The sequence below is a fragment of the Chinchilla lanigera genome, unplaced genomic scaffold (assembly GCF_000276665.1).
Source record: "Chinchilla lanigera isolate Chin_1 unplaced genomic scaffold, ChiLan1.0 scaffold00030, whole genome shotgun sequence".
NCBI classification, from domain to species: domain Eukaryota; kingdom Metazoa; phylum Chordata; class Mammalia; order Rodentia; family Chinchillidae; genus Chinchilla; species Chinchilla lanigera.
Genome location: NW_004955431.1, coordinates 17,348,145 through 17,370,588, shown reverse-complemented (window position 1 = coordinate 17,370,588; position 22,444 = coordinate 17,348,145). Strand labels below are relative to the sequence as shown.

Genomic DNA, 22,444 nt, shown 5'->3' with positions numbered 1-22,444 from the left:
GGTGTGATAGAGATCATATAGTCCACAAGGTCTAAACTGTTTCCTAGTTTTCCCTTTGGAGAAAAGTTTGCTGACTCTGTTTAAGGTCACTTAAATATATATATATATATATATATATATATATATATATATATATATAGAGAGAGAGAGAGAGACCATGACAATGCTTTGCTATGCCACAATGCTCAATCTAACACTACAGGGCTCCCAAAGTCCCCCAATATATTCCCCTGAGTGAATAACTTCAAAATAGAACATTCAAGTATGGTGCAGAATAATTTATTTAATTTATGACAAAACTTTTGCACTAAGTCTTTGAATGTAAACTGGAGGTCAGTAGAATTTGTTTTATATGCAAATTAGGGAGCTATCCAAGATAGCAAACTTTTATATCCAAGATAGGGAGCTTGGAAGACCCTGGTTATCAGGGCCATTCAGGCACAACAAGTGAACAAGAGGTTCAGCCCTCCACTAAGCAGATGCTAATGAGGAGTATGTATTGTATTCTGAGTAACTACTTTGAAGATAATGATGCACAGTGTGTTAACTGTTGCTATTCTCAATTATTTTGTTCTGAAATTTTTTTATAAAATGAAGAAAAGCTCTAATGGGAAGATGATTGTGCAGGAGGGGGAGAAGAAGTAGGCAGGCCTTGGACCGTGGTGCAGGTATAGTCCCTGGGAAAAGACAGGGTGAAAGAAGGATTGGGGAGGAGGAGACTCAGGCTGCAGGACAGCTCCAAGCAAACATCCTTCAGGCTGAGAAGGGGTTGCCATGTGCTCCTGTCAGGCTCAGCCACTGACCAGGAGCAGTGCGGAGAGGTGTGGCAGTGGCAGGAGTGCCATGGTGGGTCCAAAGTGGCAGTGCTGAGAGGCAATCAGTGAGCCATGCTGTATGGCATTTGCTCTTGAAGCAGCACTGGCCACTGGCCCTACATGGGTAGGACTGGAGGCTACAGGGACCCTAGGAGTTGTCCCAGTCTCCAAGGAGCTTATGGCCCAGCTGGGAAGACTGGCTATGTATGCACACTTGAGTAAGCAAATATGCGCTCATTAATGGCATGAGCAATAAAAAAGGAGAGGGTGACAGAGCAGTCTGAGATGGTTGGAAACAGTGTGTTCTAGGGGCTTCAAAAGGACTCCAAAAGGAAAGCTTAGGATGTTCCCATTTGACAGTCAGATAGGTATGTGTGCAGGGTGTTCTGCATGATTTTAGCAGTCTCCACTCCCTCAAGTTGCCTGCACCCATTTTCCATTCATTGACTACCTACCAAGTGTAACTCTCCACGCCAAGTATAGTGATTATAGTAGTGAGTTCCTGGCTTGTAGACACTGATGACTCACTTTAGAAAAACACATCTGTAGAGATTGGTGTGTGGTTTTATAGAACTCTTAATGACCAGAATCCTGCTAATATCCAGGTGAGGCACAAACAACGGGTAAAGCCATTCATTAAGCAATCAGATTTGTTAAGCTCTGTAATGCATGAAGGAAGCCTTTTATTCCTGTGCATTGTGGAAAAAATAGAAAAAGTATGTAGAAAATATACTAAAAATATAGAATAATGAGTCATCTAATGGACTCTCAATATGCCCATCCCCCAGCTTTAATAATTAGCTCATGACAAATTTTGTTTCATCTTTACCTTCACCCATGTGTCTCCTCTTATATTATTTTGAAGCAAATCCTCAGCCATATAATTCCCCTGGTGAATATTGTGTTTTTGAAGAAGATACTATTTCTTTTAAGATATTCTGCATATGGCTTTCACACATTTTGCCTTCCTGAGTCTCATTTTTTTCATCTATAAAATGCTCATAATGGTATGTAATCATTAGGGTTCTTAGCTACGTTTTATATAAAGTGCTTACCTTACTACCTGGCCACAGGTGTATTCCCTATCATGGATGTAACACATGTAAGAAATTGTGAATCAGCAGGGCCTGGAAATCTGAATTTCAACAGGATGTCAAAGTGATTCCAGTGCAGGTAGGGCCTGGGTCACCTGCTCAGAGTCACTGTCCGAGGGTCTCTAACAACCTGAGGACACACTCAAATGTTTCAACACCCTAGGCAATTCGGGTCTTACAGTCAAAATGATTCTCACATTTTAGTGTCCTTCTGAATTACATGGGGGTGTGGAGGGCTCCTGTGGAAATGCAGGTTTCTGTCTCTAGGGCTTCTGTGGGGTGATTTCCTGGGAGCTTGTGTTTATTAAACGCTTGGAGACTTTTGGTGCAGGAGCCCTGTGACTAGCTCTGGTGAGTCTAGAGTAGGAAAGCAAGAGAGACAAACCAACAGGTCCCCAGGAGGGCTGCCTCTCATGGTGCCTGCAGAACCCATTGTACTGTGCAAGCTGGTAAACACCTGTCTGCAAATGCCTATTTTGTTCACATTAGAGGACATAAACTGTAGCCCACAGGCTGAACTTATCTTGCAAATCTGTGTGGGATTTTTGACTTGAAAGGGATTTAATTTCTTTGAACAGTTGCCAAATTTAAGCAAAATGATGATTTCATAATTAGTCCACATTTCCAGCCTCCCTTGAAGTTAAAATGATCTTACTACACTAGGGCTGCATTTTACCTTTGCAATATTTGGCTGGAGGTGGTAGACACCCCATGTGGCTCAGTCCCTAGGACTCTAACCCATTTTTATCATTTACATTAAGTGCCTGTGCTAAGATGCTTTAGAACTTGTGACAAATTGGGTAGTGTCCATATTCTGTTGACAAATGCGTGTGTATGGGTGTATGATGTGCTCTTAGCAATACAGATCTAGCCTAAGTCAAAGTGGGGTTTTTTGGCCATGACATGTGCATTGATGGGTACCATTTTTGAAGGCTCCACTGATGGAATTTTGCATGAAAATTCTTCTCTGGGACAACTGACCCATCTAAAGGCAAGATATTCCAAAATGGTTATAATAGCAGAATGTCTGGTCACAGGAGTCAAGTTCCTCATGTGCTGACACACAATAAGAAATAGCAACAGGCCATCTAAGGGCAGGCTTTTACATAGCCTTAAGGAATTAAAACTAAACCCACAACTTTATCTGAAGGCACAGAACACACATGGCTAAAGGCAAACATGCACAAACAACTCTAGAGACAGGTATGTTATATACTAACACACACAAATGAAGTTGGTAGTGCTAGAGAACTCACTAAAGGAGAAGGGGAATGAGCAACAACTTGTGAGATAGAAAGAAAATAAATCCAAGAATTCTCCTATGAGTGGCAGCATAAAATAGATATGAAAAGGTTACGGATTTTACCATCAGATGGACCTTGGTTCAAACCCAGCTCTACCACATATTAAATTAATGTAAACTCAAGCAAGCTAATTGACCTCTGATCTTTATTCTTCTCTGTATGGATATTTTTACCCTATAGAGTTTTTGTGATCAGAAAATGTGGTCAAGAGACGTCAGTCCAGGACCTAAACCCTGGTAGAAAAGAAGAGCTATTGTTTCCTACACTGAGCCTGACATATTGACACGTGTTGGCCTTGTTCTGAAGCCTGATGCCCACAACTCCCTGGGACTCAGAAAGCGAACAGATTTAAAGGCACTTTTTGATACTTCAAGAGTGGATCATACATATCCCAGACCTCTGCAGGGCATGGAAATACCTTGTCCTACTCTTAGAGAGCTTTTCTACCTGACTTTTTTGGGGCTGGGGATATAGCTCAGAGGCAGAAGTGCCTGCCTGGCAAGTGCAAGGTCCTGAGTTTGATTCTCAGTACAAAAACAAAAAAAGGAAGGAAGAAAGAAAAAAAATTCTAACTGGCTTTTTCTGATGGCAATTTGACACACGTGCAGTGAATTCTGCAAGCCAGGGCCTTGCAGAAGTAAAAGTGCAATCAAATGAGGTCAACAGATCTTAGTGCCCAGGGCCCCGAGATGCCTCATGGTCCCAAACCTCTGATACACAGATTCCCTTGCTCACTGTTCTGTCACTCCTACTTCCTGAAGAAAGGCACTTTTCATTGGAATCTCCATCTCAGAGGTGACCTGTGGCCTCTCCTTGTCACATGCAGTCACCTTGTTCCCCCAGCCCCAGCTTTCTCCTGCTAGTTCTCAGGAGGCCCCTCTCTAGTGGGGTTTTACCAGGGCTGTGGACTTTGGGACCAGAGAGGTGATGAGAACCTAGCAGCAGTCTCTAGCTCCCAGTCACCACACTTGCTCTCCTTGCTTGACGTTTTTGCACACCATTCCCCCCGTCTGCTCAGAGTGTTGATCAAATGACCTCTAGGGTTGGGATGAAACTTTTCTGTGGATAAGTTATGCTGGGAACCTGGCCAACCTGTCAGTGGAGCATTCCCCATTGCCCACTGCTGTTTGGCTGTTATTATTTTTAGGTTGTTTTGTTTATGTCTGTGTGTTTGTTAATATGTTTTGGTTCTTTTATCTTTAAAATAAAAAAATCTTGCTCTCCCTACACCTTCAGACTTTCATGTTCCCTGACCTCCTTCTGCTCCCCTTCCTGTGTATGGAATGATCCTTCCCCTGGGTCACCCTAAACAGTGGTGACCCCATCCAAAGCTTTCCTTCCTCCCTTTTGAACAACCAAGACATCTGCAGAGGCACTGCCCTCAGTGAGCCCTAGGAAAGCAGCAAGCTGGTCGAGGCTGCGTCTGGGACTCAGTATCTGGCAGCCTCTGTGCCGTCAGTGGCTGGCTTACCCGTTCTGTGACTCATGAGGAAAGCAATGCTTCATCTTTCTCAGCCTTACACCCGCTCCTGCACTGTGATATCTTGTGTAAAAACTTCAGAATGCCAACAATAACTATTATTTGTTGATCTAATTTTCCCTCCTTCCTTCTCTTCTTCCCTTCCCCTTGCTTCCCTCCCTTCTTCCCTCTCTCATAGGGTTTTCTTCTGGCTTCAATTTTGGCCAGATAGCTTTTGGCAAATTACTCAAACTTGCTGAATTTCCATGACCTTCTCTTTGAAATGGCAATAAAAAGAATGTCTTCATTTTGTGTGGTGCTGGGAGGATTAAATGGGTGACTACTTTATGTACTGTAAAAGTTAGTGCCAGTGTCAAGCTCAGCTATTACTGTACCTTGATACTAGAAATCCTAGCTGGAGGGAAACCCTGCGGTGGTGAATTTTCTCACTTGTTTCATTTCTTTCTTGTTTCCCTGCTCTGGGTTTGCGGATTTGTGGGGCAAAGGGAAGAGAGATTTGTACATGAATGTCCCTAGTGTCATTATTCACAGTAGCAAAAAAAGTCTAACTTACTCAAATATTCATCAGTGGGTGAATGGATAAGCCAGTTGTGGTGCCTTCATACAATGGAATATTATTCATCAGTAAAAAGGCAAGACATGAACCTTGAGAAGAACATTATGCTAAGTGAAAGAAGCCAGTCACAAAGGTAACATATTTGTAATCCCATTAACATTAAATGTCCAGAATAGTTAAATTCATAGAGACACAAAGTAGATGGGTGATTGCTTGGGGCTGGACAAGGGTTTTCTGGGGGTGGGTGGGGAGAATACTTTTCGTAATTTTTTTTTAGAAGTACTCTAACATTGGTCCTTTTTTTGTTTGTTTTTTTTCCGGTACCGGGAATTGAACTCATGACCTTGTTCTTGCCAGGCAGGTGCTATGCTGCTGAGCTAAATTCCCAGCCCAAAACAGCGAGTGGTATCCCTGGGTGGGCTGTCTTTTTTTTTTTTTTTTTTTGTGGTACCAGGGATCGAACTCACGACCTTGCACTTGCCAGGCAGGTGTTTATGCCACTGAGCTATATCCCCAGCCTGGTCCTGATAATAGTTGTGCAACTCTGTAAATATACCAGAAATCGTTACATTTTATAGTATGTGACTTATATCTCAATGGGGCTATTATAATTTTTAAGATGGAGCCATAACTTTGATTCTCCTGGAGAGTGTCCCCTGGGACAGTGATGGGCTCTGACTTGGTCCACTGCCTGTCTACTGCTGTGGAACTTTTTCTGTTCTCCTTGGACAGGCTCACTCCCTTCAGGACAAGCCCCCTCCCTGTCCCTGCAGTTGGTTCCATTGTACCAAAGACCTCTTTAATTAACTTCCCTTTACCATACTATGGTACCTTTCATGAGGGCAGGTAGCCACAGCAAGTTCGGCTCACTATAAAGCCTCTAGAACATATTCTGTAATATAGAAGTTGTGGAGGGAATTGTACTTCCCATGACAGAAGATATCCCCTTCAATTTCTTTAAATATTGAATTCTAATGCAGTGAGACCATGTAAGGGTTTACTGACATTTTCTCAGGGCCTGTATGAGCCTGCTAAGAAGCTGGGGCAGTTCTTCTGCATTTACCCTTCGAGCAACTTAGCCAGGTCACAGGGCTGCAAGATGCAGGGCCATTATCCACCAATTTACAATACCTCTTCTAGCCTAAAAGAGGAATGACAACTTCAGAAAGGAAGGCTGGATGGAAAGCCTACAGGGATAGAGAAGCCCAAAGTTACTACAGTCATGACTACAAATAAGAAATAGCATGGAACACATTTCCACCAGGTGAGAGCCAGTGGGGCTTCCACGGCCTCTTCAGAATCACACTCCCAGCTGCACTTCTGGTGTGAAACAGGCTCACTTCCTGGTGACTCCAGCACCAGGTAGCTGCACCAAAGCTTTGCTTCCCAGCAGCACCGAGAACTGTCTTGGCCAATTTAGAGGAAGGCAGGCAGGGAGCCTGCAGCCACCCGTGACCACTCAGGATGCTCTGCTGCAGCCCCGGGGCAGACGCCTCTCTGAGAATGAGGTTACTGAGCCCAGGCTTCACTCCCAGTTAGAAAATCCCCATCAGCCAGTGCCAAGAAGACACCACCCACTGCATCATTAAATTGTAACAAGCCCTGGAACTCACTCCAGAAGCCCTGCCTGCCTGGCCTCACAGTTGGAAGGAAGCATGTGATTGGCTAACCAGGCTCAGCCTAGCAGGCCTTATCTCCAGCTGGTTATTATTTGATGAAAGAGCCTTCCTCCTCCTGTGGTGTTTCAAAACCATGCTGAGAGTCTTCGCTGCTGCTGATGGGCTGTCTCTGAGGTTACCGCAGAACACTCAAAGTCCTCTAGCCCCTGGCCTACAAACAGGCACACAGAAGAGCTTCTTATTCATCTATGCCTGAGACTGTCTTCTCCAGAATCCTGGTCAGCTTTGCTAATCCACTGAGTAGGAATAATCCCCCAAACACCAGAGTCAAGGATACAGGTATTTAAAAAACTGGGGGTGGTGGTGAGGGGCCAATGTCTTAGAACATATTCACTAATATAGATGGGACATCAGACATGGAGGTAGGATGGAGGGCTGGGAAGCAAATGGAACACAGGAGAGGGAGACACGGGTGGGCAAGGATCTCAGGCATGAGTTGTTGGAGAAGCTGTAAGGACCTTGATGATGCAGCTCTCACATATGAATGTATTTGCTTCCTTAAAATTCTTCTTGAGGTCCAGCTACTTTTTTGACCTCCATGTAAGCCCTCACCCCGGCTCACAACCCTAGACCCCTGAGAAAGTTTAGAGTACTTCTTAAAAATCTAATTCCTTTAGCTTGAAATGCCATTAAATATGATTTGCAATGGGACCTGGTCTTCAAAAGCTCTGCTGAGTGCTACAAGTCTTTGTGCCCACACTTGTGATGTTGGCTACAGACAACGGAAGTCAAGCTGAGCACCTCACATCTGAATTTGGTCTCCACTTTGCCTGGGGGCTGTGTTGTGCAAGGGTTGCTCTCTCCCTATCGTATTCCCAGTTCAGTGGTGCTTTCTGAGTTTGGGTTGGGAAGACAGCTTTGTGTCCAAGGACTTCCTCCTACAGATGAAAGCTGGGCTCCAGGGATGTAACCAGCTGGAATGAAGTTGAAAGACAGATAAAAGAAGCCACTTTGTGTAGAGTTCAGCTGGATGTGGCTGACAAAGGAAGGATGCAACATAAAAACAAGAAAACAATTTTATTTTGTGTTGTTGGGGAAAATGCTTTTATGATACTTTCATATTCTTAAAATGTATTTCCTTCTGTACGCATTATAGGTTAGGAAACAAACCAAGCCGCAGCATTTCCTTACCCTGATCTTGGTGACTGGGGAGCCTTTACTCCCAAGTGCTCCTCTCATAACTTCTTAATTCCTAGGCATTTGTATCCAGGTCATCCCTACGCTCTTAGCTGTGGTGGGAGAGGCTGTGGCTGGATCCCACGTGGCTGTCCATGGATGGAAGACTCTTTTCCCTGCTCTCTACTCTGCAGATTCCCAGGGAGCTTTCTCTGTGGGGCTACTGGACTTCCTGGGAATGCTCAGAGTGCTCTGTGTGAAAAGTTCATCAGAGCGAATCCTGCTCTCCTTCATTATGGGACATGTTGAGATACAGAGGGCAAGCCACAATAAGAAGCTGAGCTCCTGGGCCTGAGTGTTCTCTGCTTTTTTGGGAGCATTGCTTCCCTTTGCCATTGTTTGGATGGCCTGAGTCCTGCTGGCCTCTCTGACCTTTTCCATCACCCTTCTCCATCTGTCTCACCATATGGATATTCTTCTGGTTCTTTGCACCTGCTATGGTAAGATACTATCACTTTTTGTCCTTTCTGCTTAATGTATTCTGCCCTCAGCACCCAGGTCTGGCCAGGAAAATCTCGTTCTGCTATAAGGTTAGAATGCCCCAACCTTTCTCTACTGGACGTCTGCCATGGTGTCTTGTGACTGGTAGTTTCTGCTCCATTGCCTGTGCTAGACGGACAGTCAGGGGAAGCAGGGAGGATGCATGACTTGCTAGCCAGCGCTCACATTGTCTGGTATGCAGTAGGCTTGTACTGATCATAACAGCTAATGCTGATGCAGTGCCTGCTATGTGCTAGCACTTTTCTGAGCGCTTTGTGCTGATCAACTCAACCCCCACAACTAGCTGGGGAGGTAGGTGGCAGCCATTTAACCTAGGCACAAACGGCAAGTTAAGAAAAGTGTATAAATTAGCATAGTAAATGGAGCCCGTGCTTTTGCTCTGTGGTGCTGCTCGGGATGAATGAATCAATATAAAGTTGAATGCACAATAGCAGGCTAATGGTAGGAACCTGGCAACACACTCATATGCTCCATCTGACAAGTTTGTGCACCTGAGTCTATGAGCATCAACCACGTACGTGGCTTAAGCTCAGATACTCTGCTTAGGGGGTACAGGTGCTGAACTGAGCTGATTTTGGTTTTGAATTTTATTCCCTATCTGCTCTTGTTCCTTCACCACCCTTCTACCTGCTTTTGTAGCCAAGCATAACCACTCATAGTTTCTCCTGAAGACTGACAGGGCCTTCAGCTGTGGCCTCAAAGGAACCACTTAATGAAACATGCCTGGGTGCTTATTGTCTTGGGTGCTGTGCTAGCAAATCTCTTCTATCCTTCAAATATAGAGGAGTTGGCACCACTTTATGTTTTAGATCAGTGATGGTGAACCTTTTAGTTATAACAAACAAACTGCTGCAGCATGGTGCCATAGGTTTGCCGTACTGTTTTAGATGAACAGACTAAGAGTAGGAGAGCAGAATCTCTTGCCCAAACTGCTAACTGCTAGAGCTGAGACTGAGTGTCGTATGGTTTAGTCTCAAGCCATGCCCCTTTTCTTATGGCAAGGTTCTTCCCTAGACCAGCGATGGTGAACCTTTTAGAGATGAGGGCCCAATTTGCAACCCAAAGCCCACTTACTTATCACAAAGTGCCAACACTGCAAATTAAACCTGAATACTGAGGTTTTAATTTAGAAAAAAACACTCATACATTAATATCTTTTGTCTTAAAAGAAAAACAAATAGCATGCATGGCATAGGTTTTTCTCTCTAGACTCTTAGCTTTGGGCTACTGTGTCCTGGTGAGTAGTCCCTTTTCATATTCCTGTTAGAAGAGATCCCTGTCCTTCCTCTGCCTCCCTAGTCACTCACTGAGAATTCCCTGCTTGTGGTCCTTTGCCTGATATTCCTTGTCTAGATCTCAGAGCGAGCACCCACTCTGGTTGGTGGTGCTTGTGAGCCCACACTTGTGCCAGTCTTGGCTAGGCTGGATACCTGCCGGGGACCCTTCTCTGAGCTTCCTTCAGTACTAAAGGGGCCCACCCCTCTCATACTCTTTCAGAGGATGGTCTTGGGGCATTTGGTTCTAGAATACCACATCCAGAACAGCCTAAAGTAAGGTCCTCAGCATAAGGGATTTTCATCAGCATGTTGCTCTTTTGTTAGAAATGTAGTAGGATATGAAGCTGACCCTTGCTGCTCCATTTGTTATTGAAATGGTTGAAACATCATTCTCTCTTATGTAAAATGGGTACAATACTTCTCTCATAGGCTGTCTTTGAGAATAGAGAGTCTGTACCTACTGTGTGTGATAGGCACCGGGGACAGAGTAAGAGGAAGGCAGAGAAAACCACCTGGCCAGGTGGAAGTTACAACTGAATGGTGCAGGAGGCTTTGAAAACATCACATAAATAGATCACTCCCTTCTCTGATGAGGGAAAGAACGAGAGAGCCAATTCAGATGGGACGGGAGCCAGCCCAGAAAAGGCTCTTCAGTGAACCAACAGCACTGGAGCAGGTTGTACCCCTGGGTCATTGTCCAGAATACAGCAAGGCTAAGTTCCTTGGCCCGGCCAAGGCCCTGCGTCTTTCAGGTCAGAGTCTGTGAGAACAAAATGAGGAAGTCAACGGAATGATCCTTAAGAACCCAGAAACACGTGAGCCTCTTGAGTCACAGCAAAGAACAGGGCAAAAGGGAGCACGAGATACTCTCCCTGTCTAGTACTGTCCCCCATTCCCACCTCCACAGATGCAGAAGCCAGGAGCAGAGGAAGAGCCGGACTGTTCTGTCTCCAGGAAGCCTCTTGCTCTCAGCACTTCCTTCCTGCTTCCCCAGGGTCACTCTCCTCAGAAGTCCCCTTGCAGGCACTGTTTCCCCCTGGTGCAGTCCTCTGTGTCTTTCCTCCTCGAGTCCTGTGGCTGCATCCTGGGTGACTAACCTCTGTGGGGCAGTCCTGAGAGAAGGAAGGCTGGGAGGTGAACAGGTTCTTGGGATCTGGACAAGCGCCCAGGGATCTTGGCTGCACAGAGGCGCTCCCACGGCTGCCCACTCGGCCTTCTACCAGGAGCACCGCGTTCCTTTGGCACTGTGTGCGGTGTCTTTGAGAGTGCTCAGATCGGGACATTAGTGACAGCTTTTTTAGAGCTGGGTAGCGTTTTTTTCAGACAAAGCCAGCAGCTCTGGGTATTGGTAGGGAGATTAAGACTGCAGAGAAAGTGACGAAGGCAAACATTGAGCCTTGGGTCCCTGAAAGAATGGTGACGTTGGTGTCTTTGTGTCCCGCCTTGCCTGTGTGTGTGGGGGTGTTATGCCCTTGATCTCCAAAGCTACCTCAGTTCTTTCTCCATCTTCGCTACCTTGGTCCTCGCTCCTGCCTTCACCTGTATTTTGTCAGTCCCTGCCTGATGCTTTCTGAGCACAGCTGTAGTGACCCCTCCCTCCTGTTGTTTTGGCAAGTGATGCCCCAAGGGAGCGTGAATCCTGGGAGGAAGGAGTTAGATGGAGATTCCAGGGGACACAACTCTGCTCCACTTGAATTCTGGATTTGAAAACTCTCTTTTGGATGGGGGACTGGGATAGGACTGAATGTTCAGGAAAGAATGGAGATGCTATGCCCTAAAGCACTAGACCAGGAGCATTTCCAAAGAGACTTTGAATAGCAAATTGTACCCCTCACACACCTCCGAAGAGGGAAATGACAGTAGAGTTGCTGTGGAAAGTTCATCATCACTATTCAGTTCCCAGAGCCTGCAGCCTTGCTAACCCCACATTGATGGGAGCCAGTTCTCCAAGTGCTCACAACGTTGGAGATGTGAGGTGCACTAATGAAAACACTCCATCACCACTCCCGGGTCTCTAGCAGCAGCAGCAGCGGCACCATCAGGAACAGCAGCAACAGCAGCCAGCTGCCAGGCAGGCACCCTCTCCCCACCCAGCCTCCTCCTCCCCTCAGTGCTTCAGAAGGTTTGCATTTGTCCTCCTGTGGGGCTAGGGGCAAGTGTGACTGTGAATTGGGCTTCAGCATCCTGCTAGAAACCAGGTTGTCCCAAAAAACAGTCTTGAAAAGCAAGGCCATCCATCTCTCTGTGGGTGGGACTTTCTCTGCAGGGAAGGACTTGTTGCTGTGGATCTTAACCCTGAGGGCTGCTAGGAACACTGTCTGGGTTTGTTTGTTTATTGAATCGATGCCAAAAAGTGACATGAAGAGCAAGGGCCTGGGAAAATGGGAAACCTTGCTACTGAGAGCTCTGCTAAGATTTGGCAGTGGAAAATAATGAGACCAGGCAGCAGGAGGAGGCTGGCTCCTCCCCCACACTGCCCCCACCAGGGCCTCTGCAGGGACCACAAAAGAGGAGCTGAGGTTTTGCTGTTCAACCAGGCACCTTGTCATGGTGCTGGTAGTCTTGACTCCAGGGAGCTCCCCTGGGTACATTTAATTATCTCGTGTGTGTTGCTCAGAGTGAACCTGCTGGGTAGGCTGGGATACTGCCACACAGGACCTAACAGCATGCTTTATTAGGTAACAGGGCTTGTACCCTCCGATGCTCAGATCACTTGGTCTGTGAAGCAGCGCTGTGTGTCCCTGGTGCTTGAGACCCCTCCTTCAATACCACCTTGCTGTACCACTGTCCCTGCCCACCTCTAACTAGTCTAGTGACTGAGCAACAAAGCCCAGTTGAAGCTCTCAAGGAACTCACAGCCCAGTAGAAGGAATGGGTAATTAAACAGGCCATTGAGTGTAAGATTACAGAATGGAAAGTGTGACCGTGGAGCAGGACACTGTATTCATAGGGCGGCCCATTCCTCCAGTTCTACCCTCACACCCCTTGTCCGAAATACCTCCTCATCCAGCCAGCTTCCACGATTCCCTAACACTCATGCTGGCACATTCTAGACAGAAGGTGGGTGCTAGTCTACAATACCTTTTACAGGCTCGGGTGACATAAGGACAAAAGATAAAGTCACAAGTATTTAATACAGCTATACATGTTCAACTTGAGGGACTTCCTTTTTGCTCCAAGAGTCTCTCCTTCCTGCTTGTTTGGATGATAAAGTGTTCTTCCTTTAATTAAATGATGGTGTTTGACAAGTGAAGCTTTTGTTTGGTTTAATACTTGAACAGAGTTAGAAGGTTAATCTCCCTCTGTTGACTACCCTGTGATAGCTCAGAGTCTGAGAAATCGTGTCTAAAAACTTGCTTGTCACTGAGGCTAAGATCCACTCCTAAACTCCAGCAGAAGCTTGGGGCGTCTTTCATAATTTCTGATTGTGCAGTCTACAGCAGAGTGACAGGGGTGATATATTCCAATTGCACTCATTTCCCTAGGATGCTTTGCTAGTTGTGGCAGCCAAATTCTTAAACAGAATCTACTGTTTTCTTGGTATCTCAGGCTCCTCTATGTTTAATGCTTCAAGTATCTCATTTCTGGGCCAAACTCATGAAAATCTAAAAGGGAATTAACCATCTTAGAAAGTAGTTGCAATGGAAATAAGAGCCATGAGGGCTCAGTGTTATCGGGATGTTTAATTTTTCATTGATATTTAAAGATACAAGTTGATCTTCAGAGTTGTGCTAACCCAGGTCACCAGCTTCCAGCGAGCTGCTGCTTAGCGGCTACTGGAAACATACATGTGCCCTGTATATGGACGATCTTGGGGGAGTCGAAATATAGGGCTTTTTACCTGGCTGCTTATAGTAAGGAATCTGAGTCACAGGATCTGCTATGGTTATGTGAAGTCTTCAAATACCCCTGGCAATCCTGACACTTTAGATAGGGTCAGAGTATTGGCGGTCCCTTGACATACTTTACGGGCAAGAGAAAAACATCCGCTAGATAAACCAAATCCCAATTGTCAAAGTAGTAAAGTCCAAGTCGGGTAATTCTCTATTTGAAGTTGTTTAAAATAAGTGAAGTCTTGCTAAGCTTAGGTATCTATCTGTAAGGAAGTGTTTATTTCACTCATATTTGCGGTGTTGACTTTGCTCCATGGCAACAACTGGGGAGGAAAAGCTCATGCTTAGACCCAGAGCTTCTTGAGGTCAAAGATGTGACTTGTGTGTGACCCTGGTAGACGCTGCCTTCTCTCTCTGCCATCCCTTCCTTGAGGACCCAGCCTCTCCTTGAAATCCAGGCTCTCTCCTGGGACAGAATGGGCCAAAAAATGGTCACCGGTTGCAAGGATAAAGCAAACAATTAGTACACTGTAGAGGATCAGTTTCTACTTTGATCTAACGTGGCCCATAATTGTTAATATTTTTAACTTGATTGGTTATTAAAACTTTCTTTGACTTGATTATTGTGTTCGGTTTGTAACCAACTGTGCGGGAAAGTGAAGCTGACAGGGAGTAGCAGCCTCCAGGGAGCACTGTCTGCTCCGAGTTTGTGTCCTAATCCTCTGGAACCTGTGCCGGCAGCTCATTCCGGGGCTGCTTTGGACTGGACAGCAGCAGGGATGGTGCACTTACGCTTACATAATTGTGATGGCTTTGCCAGCGCTCCTGCCACAACACAATTTTTTTCCACTGAGTGCATCTGTCTTGTAGCAGGCAGCTCTCGGGCTGCCTTGAGGTCACGGCAGGACATTATAGCAGGCTTCAGGGAGCATTTCTCCTCATGGCTCTGCCATCAGCGAGCTGTGCGGCCCCGGGCAAGCCCCTTTGTCTCGTGTCTCAGTTTCCTTATCTGTAGAATGTATTAGATGAGATCAGAATCTCTAAGCCGCTATGGACCTTAATTCTTTACTGTAAGGCTGTCTTGAGTGTGGTAGGATGTTTGACAATAAGATGAAGGCCAATAGGACTCCTCCCCTCATTTGTGGCAGCCAAAAATATCTCTAGACATTTCCAAATGTCCCCTGAGCTGGAATAAAAAATCATCTCTTGGTCAAGAACTATATGATACGATGATATTTGCCTCAGTTTGAGAAACCACATTAAGAACTATTGGCATATCCTACTTTATTGAGCTTCTGCTATGTACTGTGCACTGTCTTAGGCACTGCAGGAGATATATTGAGAAAGTACCCTGCATGTGATAGAAATCTGAGTTAGATTGAGGTGCTATCTGAACAGTCATGAGGTCGAGTGCAAATCAGGAAGACTCTTTTTGGATTAACTGGCCATGGAACTTCAATTCAGTCTTTTTAGCTGCAAAATATCAGCTTTGTACATCACTGATAAGTCCTGCTGCTTAGTGTACAGAAGATCAGCAAGATCCATAGTTCCTGGAGATTCCGTAATACTTTCTGCTCCCCCACCTTGGAGGAGATGAAGTGTATGAAAACCTGTAATTTGCCAGCCTTGCTCTGCTAGCTCTACCAAACTGCCTTTACCCTAACCCCAAGGCCAGTGATGATATATCTTCTTAAGGATGCCCTACTGTTTCTTGAGGGGAGAGCCCCCAGGTAGCTTATATCACTAGATGGTTGATGTGGTGCATCTTTGAAAGGGCTACCTGTCTTTATCAAAGGAGGGAGCATCACACCACAGAGGTGACCAAGGGCAAGAGATTGCCTGCTCTGTGCCTTAGCAGCAGGGTTCCTCCTGCTCAGGAGCCTTTATCACCTCGCTGACCTCCAAGTGTCCCAGGGCAAAGACCATGTCTTGGATGCTGCAGCAGCTGCAGCCTCAGCCCCTGCCTCAGCCCCTCTGTAGAAGACACCTTGGTATTTTGTAGTCTGGCATGGGGGAGGCATCATAAGAAGGGATAGCGAGCTCAGTGTGAGGGTGTTTGAACTGCATTTTCCTCTCTGGTCAAAACCTGACCAGGAGCCAGGCATGGTGGCACATGCCTGTAATCCCAGCACTTGGGAGGCTGAGGCAGGAGGATCATTGCAAGTTTGAGACCAGCCTGGGCTACCAAGCGGGCTCAAGGCCAGCCTGAACTGCATAGTGAGACCCTGTCTCAAAAAGAGAAAAAAAAAAATAAAAAACTTGACCAAGGGAGTGTGTGGAGTTCTTGAAAACACAGGCTCTGATTCAAATTCCTGCTCTGTCAACTATTCCCTGGGTGACCTGGGGAAACTCATGTCTCTTTCCTGAGCCTCAGCTGTCCCTCATATCTGAGAAGACTGTGGTCATGAGGCTCCTCCCCTAGCTGGGAAGTTGTGAAAATTAATAGAACACATGGAATGCACGTAGTAGATACCATAGTCCTGTAGATAGCACAAGGCACTCAATAGAAATGCAGCATTAGTAACATGCATCATCTTAAATAGTAATAAAAGGTATAATATGCCAAGCAGATAACCAGGACTAAGAGTCTGGGTGGGTGAAAGGGTGTGAAGTGGAGTCACTCCTTTACTGATAAGGGACTGACTTGGAAGGGAAAAAGTGGGGAGGGGTCCCCAAGGCCTCAGAGCTGGTTAGCGGTCAAGCAGTGATGGGTGCTGCATCTCTAGTCATCACCAGATTCTGGTTCTACCCTGCAGGGACCGAATTCTCACTCAAACACCTAAAGCCCATGATTAAAAAATTACACAAGAGTTGAAGTGCCTGTAAATGTCGGTTTCTGTGTGGGGTGACGGGTCCCGAGAACGAGGTGTGGCAGATTGAAAGGAAAATAAGAGAGACAAAGTTATGGGATCGAGGCTATAGCCTGTAGGACTGAAGCCACAATTACAGTTTTCTTTAGCCTTTTATTGGGATTCTCACAAAAAGCAGGAACAGGGGAAAGGGGAGGAATCATTAACAGGATTAACGAGGACAACACAACTTAATTATTCCCAGGAACTGAACTTTGACTTAGCTAGCCATCATGTCATCATTCCTTGGGACATATCTCAGCAAAGCACCTAGTGCCGTCCCAGTGGCTTTCCACAGGTACTAAGGTCCTGCTTTTATTTTCTTTTACATACATGCTTTTGTTAGACTTCCTCCAGAAACAGACAATCATATGGCTTGGACAGGCTCAAAGTCACACATAGGTAATACATTGAAAAGTGAACTGTGGAAAGTCCTCTCCACATTGAAGAAATTAGGCCTAAGAATCATGTGCAGTTTGCAGAGGGAATCTTGCTGGGGGGCTGTTTCTAGTGGGACACTCTTCAGAGTAAGAGAGAAGTGGAGATTTTTCTCTGATCTGCTTCCAATTATGACACTGCCTCAGGGAAGGGAGTTTGTTTGTTTCTCTTTAAATTTTTTTATTTTTTGTGCTTTATTGTTCACAGCCTAATGAACACTGGTGCCGCCATTGCCTCAGCCCAGTGGTTGTGCTTTCCCCTCTACTCACTCACTTGGTCTTTTTACAAGTCACTAGAATTACAAAAATAACCGCTACAAATTCTCTGTATCTGGCATATAAAAAAACTGAGCAAAGGTATCTCCGCAGTTGTTACCTTGAAACAAAACATCTCAGAAAAAATACAACATAGGTGTAACTTCTGCAGCATTTTTGCTCCTATAAAACACTAGTATAAAATAGGTTTTTTCAAAATTAAATAGTGAAATACCAACCAAATTATATGCATCATTACAGTACAAGTGAACGAGGCAAAGTATCTAGTCCTTAGGTTCCCGGTTGGGTGTCCACACAAGGCAAGTAGTGTGACGTCCTGGGCCACATTCTCCTGATGCCTTAGTCAGGGCAGATGGGTGGCTTACAGGGCCAAGCCATGCAGAGTGGGAACCCAGGGAAGATGAGGTGCTCCTTCTGAGGACAGTGAGGATGGTGTTTTATTCCTTGTTGATTCAGGTCTTCTGGTCTCCTCCACAAGGGGTGGGAGAAGGTTGAGACAGCTGGGAGGAGGCAGAATATGTTAGCAAAGTGGACTCGGAAGAGGAAATGGAGTGTGATATATACCATGGACACATGCACTACTCTACACAAACCATATACTCCACACGCACACATACACACCACACGTATAGACATCACACACGCCTCACACATGCCTCACATCCCCCACCATGCACACATGCCACACACACCACAGGCCTCACCCCACACGTATAACACACATGTACATACCACATGCACACCACACTTCCCTACCATTCCACTGCACCCCACCAGGAAATTCCCATGACTCTGCTCCTTTGGCACATACCACATGCATACACTTTACACACACCCATCCACACACCCCACACATGTACATACATTCTCTTTTTCTCAGACCAGAGTGCCCAGAGGAGGCCCAGTCTTTTAAGGTTCCAGTCCACATACACCCACTGTTTATGCACAGCCACGCACATCACACAGCACCTTTAGTGTCCCCTGGTCTCCCACTCCTCAGAGCTACTCCCTGTCCCAGCCCAGACCTAAGGGGCTGGAGAGTAGATCTTTTGCTTTAAAGCTGATATTTGGTCTCAAAACCACTCTGAATAATTAAACAATGAGATGCAAGAGACCTCTCGGGAGTTGCTTGGACCAGTAACCTGTGTTTGCCTGTCCCTCTGGCCTGTAACACATGAGTTTTCTGGACGTGGGAAGACAGAAGTGTTCGAGCTCAGTGGTTGAAAGAGGGAGAGTTTTAACAAAATGACTCTGAACTTTTTCTTTCAATAGTGACTATTCTGGGCCTGCTTGGGATGGACATCTATGCCAGCTCACTAGTGGGTCAGTGTGTGAAATCATGTGAGGATCATGTGACTGAAACCTTGGTTGAAATAGAATAAGTTACTTGATTTAAATTTCACTGTAGGTGTAAGTGATGGTTATAATCCTGTCAAGTGGTTGTTGAATAAATAGAGTGCCAATTTCCATCAGCATGCTAGCTTTTATTTTGCCTTTTTAACTTAACAGTTTATACACTTCTGTGCTATCTTCCTTATTCAAAGGAGGCTCACCATGCACACTGCTTTTCTTTAACTTAGCTCTCCTGTAGTTGGAACCCTTTCCTAGTATAGCATGTAGAGAATGAGGACGTAAGGAGGGACTGGCTGGCTGCGGTCCCTGTCTCCCTGTCCGGTGAAGTTTTATTGGGAAGTCCCATGGATCTGTTTGTGTAGTGGAAATGGCTTCTTTCACAATACCAGAAGATCAAGCAGTTGTAAGAGGGACCAAATGGGCTGCAAAGCCAAAATCCTACTTCGCCCTTCACAGAGGAAATATGCTGATTCCAGACTTAGAGCGGGAGTGTGGGAGGCAAGAATGCCTGAGTTCAAACAAGGTCTTAGATTCTTGTTAGCTGTGACATTGGTAATGTAGCAAAACCTCTCTGTGAAACCTAGTCTGTACCGGAGGGATAATAGAGCAAAACCTACCTTGGAGGGATACTGTGAGAATTCAGTGTGATAGTATGCATGAGAACCCACAGTCCTGTGAAGGGCACAAAGTAAATAATAAATGGTAGGTACGATGCTGATTATTCATTCCTTTCTCCTGCACATGTGTAGCCAGTGTGGATTCTGTGTCTGGCCTGGGGGTCTGTAGCCCTGATGAAGACAGAAAATTCCTGCTCTTCTGGAGTTCACATTCTAATGGGGAGGATAGACAATGATCGGGAAGGGAAATCAACAGGTTATTTTCAGAGAGTGCTAAGTGCTATAAATAAAATAGAATGATATAGAAGAAAGTGACAAGGTAGTGGACATAAAGTTGCCCATACAGCCAAGCCCTAAAAATAAGAATAAATCATCCAGATAAATATCTACAGAAGGAATGTTCCTGGCAGGAAAGAGCATGAATGTGGAAGCCTTCAGCTAGTATGAGCTTGGGATGGTCCTGGTTCTGCAAGATGGCCTTGGGGACTAGGACAGTGAGAGCAGGGAGAAAGGTAGAGGAGGACAGCAGAGAAGCAGGCAAGGGTTAAAATAGGTCAGAACTTGCGGCCCCCAGGAAAGTGTGCAACTCAGAATTATGGGGCAAGCAGAGACTATGATACCGTGATGGTGTAGAATGAAACTGAGTCCTTGGCTTCATTCTCAGATCTTTGTTGCAAGTAGTACTATTTTCCCTGCCCTGGTCACCCTTGGCAACAGGAATGAGCGGGGGCCCTCGTGAGCCCTGGTCAAAGTGGCAGCTTTTGGTTGTGACAAGCGCATCATACTGCATGATGGACTCAGCCACCTCACTGGGGCTGTTCTCCTTACAGTGCCTCTAATTCACCCAGCAGGTCTTCTGGCCAGGCCCATTACCTCTTTGAAATCGTTCCTTATCGGGAGCTTTTAATGCTTCTCCAGGTAGAGCACTTAAGGTGAAAATCAGTTAAGGTAATCTTAAAACCTCTAATAAATTTCCAGCAACATAAGACTACCAGATAAGCATTTTGTCCCTGGGGTCATTCAGAATTCATAGCTCAGTTCCCATAATTAACATTTCTTTTATGTCTGAACCATTGAACAGGCGTGAAGAGCCTTAGTGATAATATTTTACCTTTTTGAGGTTTGAAAGACTACTGTAGATATCATCAGTTACTCAAACTGCCTCGAGAATAGCTAATAATGGCCACTAGTATGCCTTTGCTCACTTAGAGGTAAGAGTAGACTTTTGATTTACACACCTTTATCCATTTCGGATGATTCCTTTTTGTTTTTCTTTTCTACACCCCCCCTTCATCATCCTCATTCTCCTTAACCCCACCCCAGCCCCTTTTAAAACGAGAGTCTTGAACTCTGTAGTCCAAGTCCAGACCAACCTTGGACTAAATTGCCCAGGCTAGCCTTGAACTCACTATCTTCCTTCTTCAGCCTCTCAAGCACTGCGATGACAGATGTGTGCCACCATACCTGGTTTCAAAAATCTTGATTGGAAGTACATATTAGTCAACTTTTCATCACTCTAATGAAATACCTAAGGCAGGCTAACTTTATAAAGAAAAAAGGTTTGTATGTAGCTCACAAGTCTGGACATGCAAACTCATGCAGTGTGTGTGTTCATCTGTGGTCTTTCTCCCTCGTTTTATAAGGCCACCAGCACCCAATCAAGATGACAACACACTAGTGACCTTATTTAATCCTCATCACTTACCAAAGGCCCCACCTCTAGACACTACAGTTGGATTGAGCTTGTACCCTCCTAACTCTATGGATGTGGGAATTTGCAAAACATGGGCTCCTGCATGAGCCCAGGGAGACAAACTGTATTTAGATGACAGCATAAGTGCAACTGGGATGTAGCTGAGTTGTAGAACATTGGCCTCGCACGGCTGAGGCCTGGTTCACTCCCCAGCAGCACACACACAAAATCATGGAAGTACTACTTAGCTCAATAAGAATAATAATATTTTCATGTTTTTAAATTTCTATTTTTATTAGTATATGTTTGCAGCACAAAATGATGATTTTCATCTTGGGGAATTGGTACATGTACAAAACACATCTTAGTTCTGTTTTTCTTTCCCTTCCCTTCCTTTCCCCGCCTCCCCATTCCCTTCATCCCTTGGTTCCCTTTTCTTTTCCAAAAGATCTACCTCCCTGTTTCCTAGTATCTATCTTTTATTTTGCCTTTTTATTTCTTTAAGCTTTGGGTTTCTCATATGAGAGAAACCATGTAATATTTTAGTTTCTGCATCTCATCTATTTCACTTAACGCTATGGTCTCAAAGTGCAACCATTTTTGGACAAATTCCTCAAATTTATCATTCTTTATGACTGACTAGTACTCCATTGGTACACATACCACATTTTCTTCATCGAGTCAACGTTGATGGACATATAGGCCACTTCCAGGATTTAGCTATTATGAATTGTGCTGCTATAAACATGGGTGTGCTTGTGTCACTGTAATATGATGTCATTAACTCTTTTGCAGAGATACCTAGGTGGGAACAGTGGGTCTAATACTTTCCTTCAATGTGCAAATGCATGTTTTTCTCTCTTCTTGCTTTAGACGTTGTTAAAAGAACAAGATTGAAATGTGGCCATCTTCAAAGCCATGATTTGAATCACTGTTCTTTTTTAACTGACAGGAAACATTTGGGCATACATTATAGAGTGATTAAATTGAGGTAACACAACTCTACCTTATATACTTAGCACTTTTTGGTGAGAATATTTAAAATCTACTCTCTTTGCACTTTTTAAGCATTACTCTTAACTAAAGAAGAACCATGTTGTACAGTAGATCTCCAGAGCTTCATCGTCCTGCCTAACTAAAACTTTGTACCCAACATCTACCCATTGCTTGGCACCTCCCCCAACCTTTGATCACCACTGTTTAGTCTCTGCTTTTGCAAGCTTGACATTTAAAACTTTTGTATGAGATTAGGCAGTATCTGTATTTCAGTGCCTGGTCATTCTCTTAGCATAGTACGAACTTTCGTTCATCTGTGTCATCACAAATGACTGGATGTTCCACTTTTTAAAGGCTGAATGGTACTCCACTGTGCATACATTTTCTATACCCATTCATCCATTGATGGGCACTTGGTCAGTTCTACATTTTGGCTTTTGTGAGTAATGCTGCAGTGAACAAGGGGGTGCAGATGTCTCATAACAGACCAATTTTGTTTCCCTTGTTC

At 45.1% G+C, this 22,444-nt stretch overlaps 1 protein-coding gene across 2 annotated transcripts in view; it reads left to right on the top strand.

Annotated features, from left to right (window-relative positions):
• The first annotated feature begins 6,977 nt into the window (after window positions 1-6,977).
• Gpam (glycerol-3-phosphate acyltransferase, mitochondrial) overlaps window positions 6,978-22,444 on the top strand; it is a 71,722-nt gene continuing 56,255 nt past the window's right edge. The window contains exon 1 of one of the 2 annotated variants that reach the window (XM_005387757.1): window positions 6,978-7,207. The gene's annotated coding sequence lies outside the window, so the exon portion shown is untranslated. Of the gene's footprint in view, window positions 7,208-8,373; window positions 8,545-22,444 lie in introns of those variants that run through there. The other variant, XM_005387759.2, reaches the window with a different exon arrangement.